Genomic DNA, 9,816 nt, shown 5'->3' with positions numbered 1-9,816 from the left:
CTTTTGACCAGGATTCCTAGACAGCACAGCTGGACTCACTCAACAGCTAACTTGTTAGCACCGACTAGACAGGAGCGCTTCTATGGTTTTACTCAGTGGTTCAATATTTTTAAGAGATGTCCCATTCAGCCTGTGGGTTTGAGTGATCACTCTTCAGTCTCCTGTTCTGTTTTATTAAAATATTAATTTAAAAGCTCCTGAGAGAGAGAGAGAGAGAGAGAGGGAGAGAGAGATAGAGGGAGGGAGACAGGGAGAGAGAGGGGGAGACAGGGAGAGAGAGGGGGGAGGGAGAGAGAGGATCAAACTGATCTCAAACTTGACTTCAAAATTCTCTGATTATAATAATTTTTACTCCTTGATAGATTCATCACTACAGTGTCATCGAGGGTCCATTACTATTGCAGTATATTAAAGAATATAAGAACGAGGTTACCATTCATGTAAATATAATATTTCATGTATTGCAGTATATTTTCAAAGATATAACACTTTAATTTTTTTTAATAAGAGAGACTTTAATGTCTGTCTTTGATCTCTAACTCTGACTCTGATGTCATTGGTGGTGACTGAACTCTACCCCCTGACAGACTGAAGGCTCCTATTGGTGATGTCATCATAAATACATGAAGGTCTTGTTTCAATGTTTTAACATTAAAGCTCATCTTAGTAAAACAATGAAGTTACCTGAACTAAATTCTTGAAAAAATGACTGTCACTGACTTAAATAAATCAAATCTACTTCAAAGTTCCTTCTGTTGTCATAAGTCAGCCATTTTAAGTGTACTTGTAGTTCCAGAACATTCCAAGTGGAGATGATATGAATCATTTTGTTAGATGAACTCAGTTCCTCTGCTTTGATGTTGGTGGACTGAGGGGAGTTTGCCTGAACCTGCTTGGACCTGCTGGCTCCTGCTCAGTCCCTCACTCAGCCTCACTCAGCCTCAGCAGCACCGCTCCACTGAGGACTGATTCAGGTTCCTAGCAACCAAATAGGAGGAGAGCTGAACCTTCTTGCTGGGAGGCCACAGTACTGACCACTGCACCATTGTGTCCCCTGAAAATGCCACCATGTTGTTGGGCTTTTCTGTAAAAGCAAGCACACATGAACATAGCAGCTTCTTCACAGGGCTGGTGGTGCAATGGATAACGCGTCTGACTATGGATCAGAAGATTCTAGGTTCAACTCCTGGCCAGCTTGCTTTGAACTTTATACTGAGAAGATGAAGTGAGAACCAGTGATCAAAGTCACTGAAGTCCTCCCAGGTTTCCTCCTTGTCTGCTGGAAACATGAACACATGAATGATCCTGCTACCTCTCATGTTAAGCTGCACTTGACAGTGACAGCAGGAGAACAAAAATCCCAGTGTGTCATCAACATTTCCTGTCAAATCAATGATAGAAGCTGTTGAATTTCTGGATCAGAACAAGGAGAAAGGAGCCCCAATGAAAGAGTGATGTATGTGTGAATGAGGGGACATTGTTCAGTCCACAGACCTGAGCACCGCTGCTCTGACTACCAGGTTACCTCCTGGTTATCAGGGTGAAGTCATGGTGAGGTGGTCAGTTGTTCCTTGTGTTTTATTCCAGAGGCTTGGGAGTCAAACACTGAGCCACAGGCTCCTCCCAACATGTGCAACACTGCCAGTGACCTCTGCTTCAGTGGAACGGTGGTGGAAGGGTCAACATTGAACTGTTGTATGATATTATGACATGAAAATTGTAGCAGAGATCTGGGAGCAGGGCTAAATACATGAAAGTGTTGCCATTAACAGGTTGTGCATTTCTGTAGGTCCAAACACATCCTGGAGTCCACCAATGCCAGTGGAGACCTTGAGGGCTCCTGCTCCAGTGCTGCCAGTGAAAAATGACTGACAATCCATTGTCTCCTGGTGAGTCCTGCTGTGTTGGTAGGACGATCGAATCACTGTGGGAGCAAGAGACAGTGACTGAACTGTAGCCCATCATCCATCCATCCATCCATCCATCCATCCATTCATCCATCCATTCATCCATTCATTCATCCATCCATTCATTCATTCATTCATCCATTCATTCATCCATCCATTCATCCATTCATTCATCCATCCATCCATCCATTCATCCATCCATGCATCCATCCATTCATTCATTCATCCATCCATTCATCCATCCATCCATCCATCCATCCGTCCACCATCCATCCATCCATCCACCATCCATCCATCCATTCATTCATCCATCCATCCATCCATCATCCATCCATCCATTCATTCATTCATCCATCCATTCATCCATGCATTCATTCATCCATCCATTCATCCATCCATCCATCCATCCATGCATCCATCCATCCGTCCACCATCCATCCATCCATCCATCCATCCACCATCCATCCATTCATTCATCCATCCATCCATCCATTCATTCATCCATCCAACCATTTTCTTCCACTTATCCTGTTCAGGGTTGTGGGGGGGGGGGGTCCTGTCTCAGCAGCTTTCAGCATGAAGGGGGGTTCACCCTGGAGGGTCACCAGTCCATCACAGGGCCACCACATAGAGACAGACACCGTTCACCCTCACAGTGCCACCTAGAGTCAGTTTAGAGGGTCAATCAGCCTCGTCCTCATTCTCATGTCTTTGGACTGAAAAACTTTCACACCTGAAGAGTGAAGCTTTGATCAAAGTTAATTTGACAGCACAGCAGAAAATCCTAGTCTATCACTGACATTTCCTGTCAATCAATGATAGAAGCTGTTGAATTTCTGTATCAGAACAAGGAGAAAGGAGCCCCAATGAAAGAGTGATGGTTCTTGATTCTGATTTTGTTCTTCACTCCTACACCAGAGAGTGAAAGTGTGGGCTGGCTGGGAGCAACTGCCTGCTTCAGAGTGGGAGGAGCCTCAGGACTTTCCAGTGAGAGCTGCAAACTTCCACCAGCGCCCAGTGCCAGCAGGTCTTCATGATGGAGCTGAGAAGAACACAACAACACCAGAGCACTGGAGAGGAGCACAACACTTCTTTGCTTCCGTGCCTCTCTCATGTCTGTCTGTCCATCTGGAGCTGGGGGGAGGAGCTTCACATGTTTTTCTTTTTTTAAAAAGGGAATGACATGACTTCCTCTCTGTGTTAGAATATGAACGACTAAAAATGTTCATCCACAGTTTAAAGTTAGAATTAAATTTAAAGTAGAAAAATCTTCCCTCTTCAATCCTGTCACTCAGTGTTGTAAACTGTTTCAAACAAATTCTACTGTTCAACAGTTCAAGTGTTTCTAATGAAGCTGAATGTTCTCCTCTACTTTCCTCAGTTGTGTTTCTTTCATGTTCTCCTGAGATCAAAGACAGAATTCTAGCTACTGTCAAAGCCCTGATGACATCATCAGGAATTCTGACTTTGATCTGGAGACTCTTGCTTTAATCTGAATTTGATCTGACGAATGTTTTAGTTTAGGTTGCATGATACCGACCACCTCATTTCTCCTGATGGACTGGTGACCTGTCCAGGGTGAACCCTGCCTCTTGAACAATGTCACCTGGGATCATTCAGGTGACATTGTTCACCCCCCCCCCCCCCCCGTGACCCTTAAAGGATAAGAATAGAAAGTGGATGGAGGGATGGACTCAACACTGAAATCAGCTGATCTGATCCACATTCTAATGTTTCCTGTCCCTCTTTAGGAGTCAGTGAGAATAGTAGTGTATATAATAATGTATATCCAACCTTGTAGTATCTTTCCAAAGCTTTTAGTATTTCTTCTTGTTTCTACTTGTAGTTTTAGTGTCTGGATCTTTTCTTTTGATGTCCTGCTGTCTGCTCTTTGCTTTTGGAGCTTCCTTCAACAACTACCAGGCCTCCTGGGTACTGTAGGAAACATGGTCAAGTTCTTCTGACTTCTCCAGGAACGTTCTGCTCTCATTGGTCGGTCTTCATTTTGACTCCTCCCACTGCCACAATGACCAGCCTTTATACTCTTGGTGACTGGGGCCCTGGTTGCTGCAGGCCTCAACACCAGCCTGTGGTTGTGAGCAGGGCAGAACAGAACTGACAGTATCTCCCATGCAGGACCTGGGTCAGCGCCTGGTGCCAGCTTGGGCACCGCTTTAACCTGGACCCCCTAGAAGATCTTCTCCAGGAACTCGCCTTTTTCAATCGAAACAGCGTGAAACTTCAAGTAAAGAATTAAAATTATTTAATTCACAATGAAGCCTCTGTCAAAAAACAGAGGAACAACTGACTACCTCCCCATTGACTTCACTCTGATCACCAGGAGGTAACCTGGCAGTCAGAGCAGCGATGGTCAGGTCTGTGGACTCAGAAGAGGGCTCTTCTTTTGGTCACAGGTTTGAAGACCTCAGTGGAAGAGAAAGGAGAGGCAGTGAGAGACCTGCCACACCTCTCCAGTGACCTGGGACATGATGGCAGTGGTGGGATTTGAACCCACGCCTCCTCAGAGGACTGGAACCTTAATCCAGCACCTTAGACCGCTCGGCCACACTACCTCACTGTGCTGCTCTCTGAGTTGGTCTGCTAAAGTCATGTTGAAGAGGAAGTAACATAATGATATCAAACTTATTCTGAAGGGGGACTCCTTTCCTCCCACGGTCACAGGAAGTGACGACAGCGCTGCTAGAAGCAGGAAAGAAATGGTAAAAGGACTCAGTTTGTACAGAGCCTTTCTACCTCAGCAGCACTCAAGGAGCTGAACAATGTCCTCTCATTCACACACTCACACACTGATGCTGAAGGCTGCCATGCAAGGAGCCAACCTACTCATCAGAAGTATTTAGGGGTTCAGTCTCTTACTCAAGGACACTTTGACATGGTCACTGGAGAAAGTGAGGATCAAACCAGCCACCCTTTGGTTGCCAGACGGCCACGCTACTCCTGAGTCATGTGACCTGGATAAGATGGTGAACTACAGCTGATCGCCACGCTAGCAAACCCCTTTTGTTTGGTTTGGTTGTTGTTTAGTGACTGTGGATGAGTACACAGGAGAAGTTGAGCATAAATTTGTGTTCCCTGTTCACTTGAATATATGCAGGAGTGTGAGGTGGAAATAATACTTGGAGGAGAATGAGAGTTCAGTCTCAGCGCTAAGACCTGTGCTGACACTAAAACATGTCAGCCCACAGAACAAAGATGGCAGTCCTCTGGGAAAGCAGGTACACCACACATACATGAAGAAACCCTACAGGAAACAAATATGTTGCCAGAGACTTTTACTCTGTTTTTGTTGTTTACCCAAGAACAGGATTGGAGGGAGACTGATGGTCGCTGTTTGGGTTTTTGGAAAACAAGGAGGCTGTGGGTTCAAGCTGGATTCTCAAAGACTATTTCCCCAACCTCTACATTGGCATCTACACTGTCATCCAGTCACGTGACTGAAGTCATCCAGTCACGTGACTGAAGTCATCCAGTCACGTGACTGAAGTCATCCAGTCACGTGACTGAAGTCATCCAGTCACGTGACTGAAGTCATCCATTCATGTCAGTGATGTCACTTGGCAGGACTGTCATTGCCGTCTCATTCCAGAAAAGAATCCAGACTCCACCTGTGGCTCCATGATAACTGATGGACCTCTGGTTGCAGGCTGGACGATGATGTTTGGGCTTGAAGGAAAACTCCTTGTCCAAATTCCATTGTGTTCAAATTTAAAGTCCCACAATAAGAAGTAGCTGAATCTGACAGGTGGAGGTTTGGAACTACAAGATGGTGATGTTTTCTTGACTTGATGCTCTGACTGTCAGATGCAGCAGCAGAAGAAGCTGTCATCCACCCTGAGTGGCTATGATTGGAGCTTTTACCTCCCAAGGTTGTCTGGTTCCAGGTGACATTTTTAAATTCCAGTCCCCAACTTTGGCTGTTCTGAAACTCTTCTCCTGAATCACTCCTGAGCTGCAGCAAGAACAAATACCAGTGCCAACCAGATCAACTTCATGGCTGCTAACAGCCTCAGACACTTGATTTCCATCAATCTGGAGCCAAGAAGGCCCTCACCTGTGGTTCTCCTCCAGGAGGGTCCAGGTTCTGCCATTGTGGCTCCTGGTGCCACTGCCAGAGAGCCTCAGCTGCACACTGCAACATTTCAACAGGAGATTGACATTCCTTCAAATGTCCTGACATCTGATTCCAATGGTTCTGTTCCATATTTATATTTTAAAATGAATCACACAATGAAAGCTGCCTCAGCTGGTTTAAGAGAGAGAACAAGCTAAGAGATCTGAAACCAGGAAAATATGCTTTTCTGTGTGCAAACTAGTGAGGGGCATGGAAGGATATTTTACCACCAATCCAGAACCCAGACTTTAGTCATGTGATGAGATGGAGTCTCTGATTATGAAGTTAATGGACAAAATGTGAATTGAGAGAAAACACATTTCTTCAGCAGACTTTGATCCAACATTGAAGTTAGAGTTTGGTGGCTGCTCCATGTTGGAGGAAACCAGGCGATGTTTGGACGTCACAGGGAAGCTCCTTTGCCTCCTCTGCTGCCAGTTCAACCACTCACTCCCCTCAGTGGAGAGCAGCTTCAGCCGGGTTTGGAATGTACCATTGTGGATGCATAGGAATGTGGAGAAAATGTCCTTTGTCAGAAGTGGGATTCGAACCCACGCCTCCAGGAGAGACTGCGACCTGAACGCAGTGCCTTAGACCGCTCAACCATCCTGACAGAAACTTAGATGCAGACTGAATTAATTCACTGACAAAGCAGAATTTTTTCCACAGGAGCTACTGGCTCCTTAGTTGTTGCATTTATTGTTAACATTAAACACACAGTCTGAGTTCATGGCAGTAAGAAATGAACCAGAACATTAGAACCACATTGCATCTCTTGATCAGTTTGTTACATGGGACACATTCCAGACAGGAAGGTCCCACCAAGACTTGAACTGGGATCACTGGATCCAGAGTTCTCACCCTTCCATCATGGAACCAAACACAAGGAGGTGGTTCCTCAAAATACCACTTGACATCACCTGCAATCAACCTGTTGATATTTGGAGGTTCATCTTGCTCTTGTTCCAGACTACATTGGCAAAAGGATCATGAACCACAAGGAAATCATGGAACTCCAGATTGATTCAGGACTTTCTAACTCCATCGTATGACCTGGGAGCAAAGACTGGCCAGGCCTTCCTTAATTTATCAGTTAATTACTGCTTCAACAAACATGCCACTTAATTAAGTTACCAGAATTTCTCTCATTGAAAAACACACCAGCCTGATTTCTTGACATGACATGAAAAATTCTCCAAGAACCCACAGTTGGGTGGAAAGATACCAGGTTAACCAGTAGGAGTCCTGTTCCTGAACCATGGATGGAACAAAGTCCACTGGAAAACTCAGCAGCTCCTGAGTGCCAGATCCATCCAGGAGCTTGGGTCTCCCCTTGACTGTGGTGATCCATGAGATCAAGGAGGACAGAGGAAAGAAGGATCCTGTTGGAGATCTCCTCCCTTCTTCCTCCACTTCACTACTACTTGGATGTCAGGAATATGAGGTACTTTACTCAAATGAGGTATTAGGAGTTTCCTGTTTGACAAGAAGGAAGTCAGAGGTTCATCCCTCACTTGTTGGTGGTGCCCTCAACCTGCTGAGAGCATCACTTAGTTCTCTACAGAGAAACATGGCAGCTCTGCTGAAGGCTGCAGGAAACCTGCTGGAACGGAGACTTGGACTCAGGTCACTGGATTCAAAGTCCAGGGTGCCAACAGGTCCACCAGGGCATCTGTGCTTTACTTACCGTGTAAAAAGGACCACAGTGGTCGTCTGGTTTTAATTTAACAAACAAATACGGTTGAAAACTTTGAGACAGAGACACAGGGCTCTTATTTGAAGGGCCATGGGATGGGAAATATCCCAGACCTCTGAGATCAGAGCGTTCACTTTGATCTCAGGGTCCTGACTTTGGGGGTCCTTCCTTTGGTCTTCAAATACTTGTGTTTTTATTGGCAGAACTTTCAACTTGCATGCAAAAAGAGAATCACAGTCAATGTAAACCCAGCAGACAGTGTTTATTTCTAATAAATCAGACAATCGCACAAATGAGAATGAAAGGAAAAAAACAATAAAATGTTTAAAAATCCTTCTCCACTCTGAAGCTTTTTAAAGTTCATTTGAAGGTTCAAAGGTGGAGGTGAGGAGGTCACCCTGATCCTCCCTGTCGTCACTGCCAGGATTCTTTCTTCTGGTGCTGTGGTTCTTCTGATGAAGGGGGCGTGATGTTTGCTGTCTCAGGCTCCACCAAATGTCCTCTTTAGGACGCCACAATGTGGCCTCTTCACTGCTCCATCTTCCCTGCATCGGAGACACCAGGGTTCCTCCTGGTGCCGACCCAATCGTCCTTCTACCCAATGGTGCGGCCATGGATCCTCAGAGGAGGCTGGGATCCTTCTTCTCATCAGAGCCACAGTTTTTCCTGGAGGGAACAACAGGAGCTTTGTTGTAATGTTTTGCTCGGAGTTTCCTGCACAGAGCGTCAGGATCTGTGACGCCATCTTGTGGTAGGGGGTCACCATCTTGTTGTGTGGTAGTGGATTCATTGATCTGCTGTTTCAACACATTCAAGTTCATTATCCTACAAGTCAAAGTACATTTGGTGTGGAGTTTTAGTTTCTGGCCTCAATCATAACGTGTGCCTTTCTTCTTCATGAACATTTCTCAGCTTTGTAAGTTTATTCTAGTTTTTCTTCCTCACTTTTCTATTCCATTGTTGTTGAAGATTCTACTGCAGGTTGGAGTTCCCTGTTGACTGAAGCAGAAACAGGAACAACAAGCTGGAGGCTGTCAGAGCTCCAAGTTGGGGGCTGATATTAAAGTAGGAGATGAACACATCCAGGTTAGCATCCCTCTCAGAAGCTGCTACTTTAGCTCTTCAGGATACAGCAGCCTAGCATAGCTTCATCTGGCCAGTTAGTGGCCCACTTTGATGTCTGGGATATCAGGTTCAAGGTTCTTCACAGCTCTGAATGAAGGCTTTCTAAAGTGTTAACCAGTACTCCAGTTGTAAAAAACAATCAGGGGGGATGGTAGATTTTGATGTTTAGGAACAGATCATTTGTGCTGATGACAGCCCATCAGGTGAGAGATCAACAGTGTACCCTTACTCCTCTCAAACAACAAGCATGCCATGGATATTACCTGTCTGCTACTCCTGTCATTGATCTTGACCAAGCCCCCAGGCTGACACTGCTACCACTGCTCCTACATAGTTAGAGTCAAATGCAGAGGACATTTTCCCACCGGGTGCAAGTGCAACTTCATACTCATGCTAGCTATAAATCTGGGAATTCATCTATATTTTGAAACAAAACATTCTCAAGTCAAGTCCATTTTAATTAAAGTGCAAGAGCAAAAGAATTAAACAAATGTACTGTGGCAGGATGGCGCTACACTCCCCACCGTGAGGGGCAGTGTGGCAGACGATAGTGAGTGGTCACCTAGAAGTAGACCTGGTCCGACCCTTCTCCGTCCTTTCCACTTCCTCTCCCTCCTTTACAGAGCCGACAGCCGTGCGTGGTGGCGTCTCGCTGGTCAGCAGATCGGTTACAAACAAAGGTACCTCAAAACCTCAAAATAATGCTACAGTGATGTTGGAAGAATTGCTAATGAACTCAAAATGATGCTAACAGTAATGGAGGAAGAGTTGCTAATAACCTCAAAATAATGCTACAATGATGTTGTAAAAATTGCTAATGATCTCAAAATGATGCGAAAGTGATGTCATAAGAATTGCTAATGAACTCAAAATTATGCTAACAGTAATGGAGTGATAGTTGCTAATCAAGTCAGTGATGCTTATAGTAATGTAGTAAGTGTTTCGAACAACCTCAA

At 45.1% G+C, this 9,816-nt stretch overlaps 1 non-coding gene across 1 annotated transcript; it reads right to left on the bottom strand.

Annotated features, from left to right (window-relative positions):
* Window positions 1-4,397: 4,397 nt before the first annotated feature.
* trnal-aag (transfer RNA leucine (anticodon AAG)) lies at window positions 4,398-4,480 on the bottom strand. The gene has a single exon. It is a non-coding gene; the product is annotated as a tRNA-Leu (tRNA).
* Window positions 4,481-9,816: the final 5,336 nt, after the last annotated feature.

The sequence above is a fragment of the Aulostomus chinensis genome, chromosome 1 (genome assembly GCF_037954235.1).
Source record: "Aulostomus chinensis isolate RoL2024-O1b breed Wild chromosome 1, RoL_Achi_v1.0, whole genome shotgun sequence".
In the NCBI taxonomy this organism is placed as follows: domain Eukaryota; kingdom Metazoa; phylum Chordata; class Actinopteri; order Syngnathiformes; family Aulostomidae; genus Aulostomus; species Aulostomus chinensis.
Note: the sequence above shows the minus strand (reverse complement) of the source record. Positions and strands in the feature narration are given on the sequence as shown.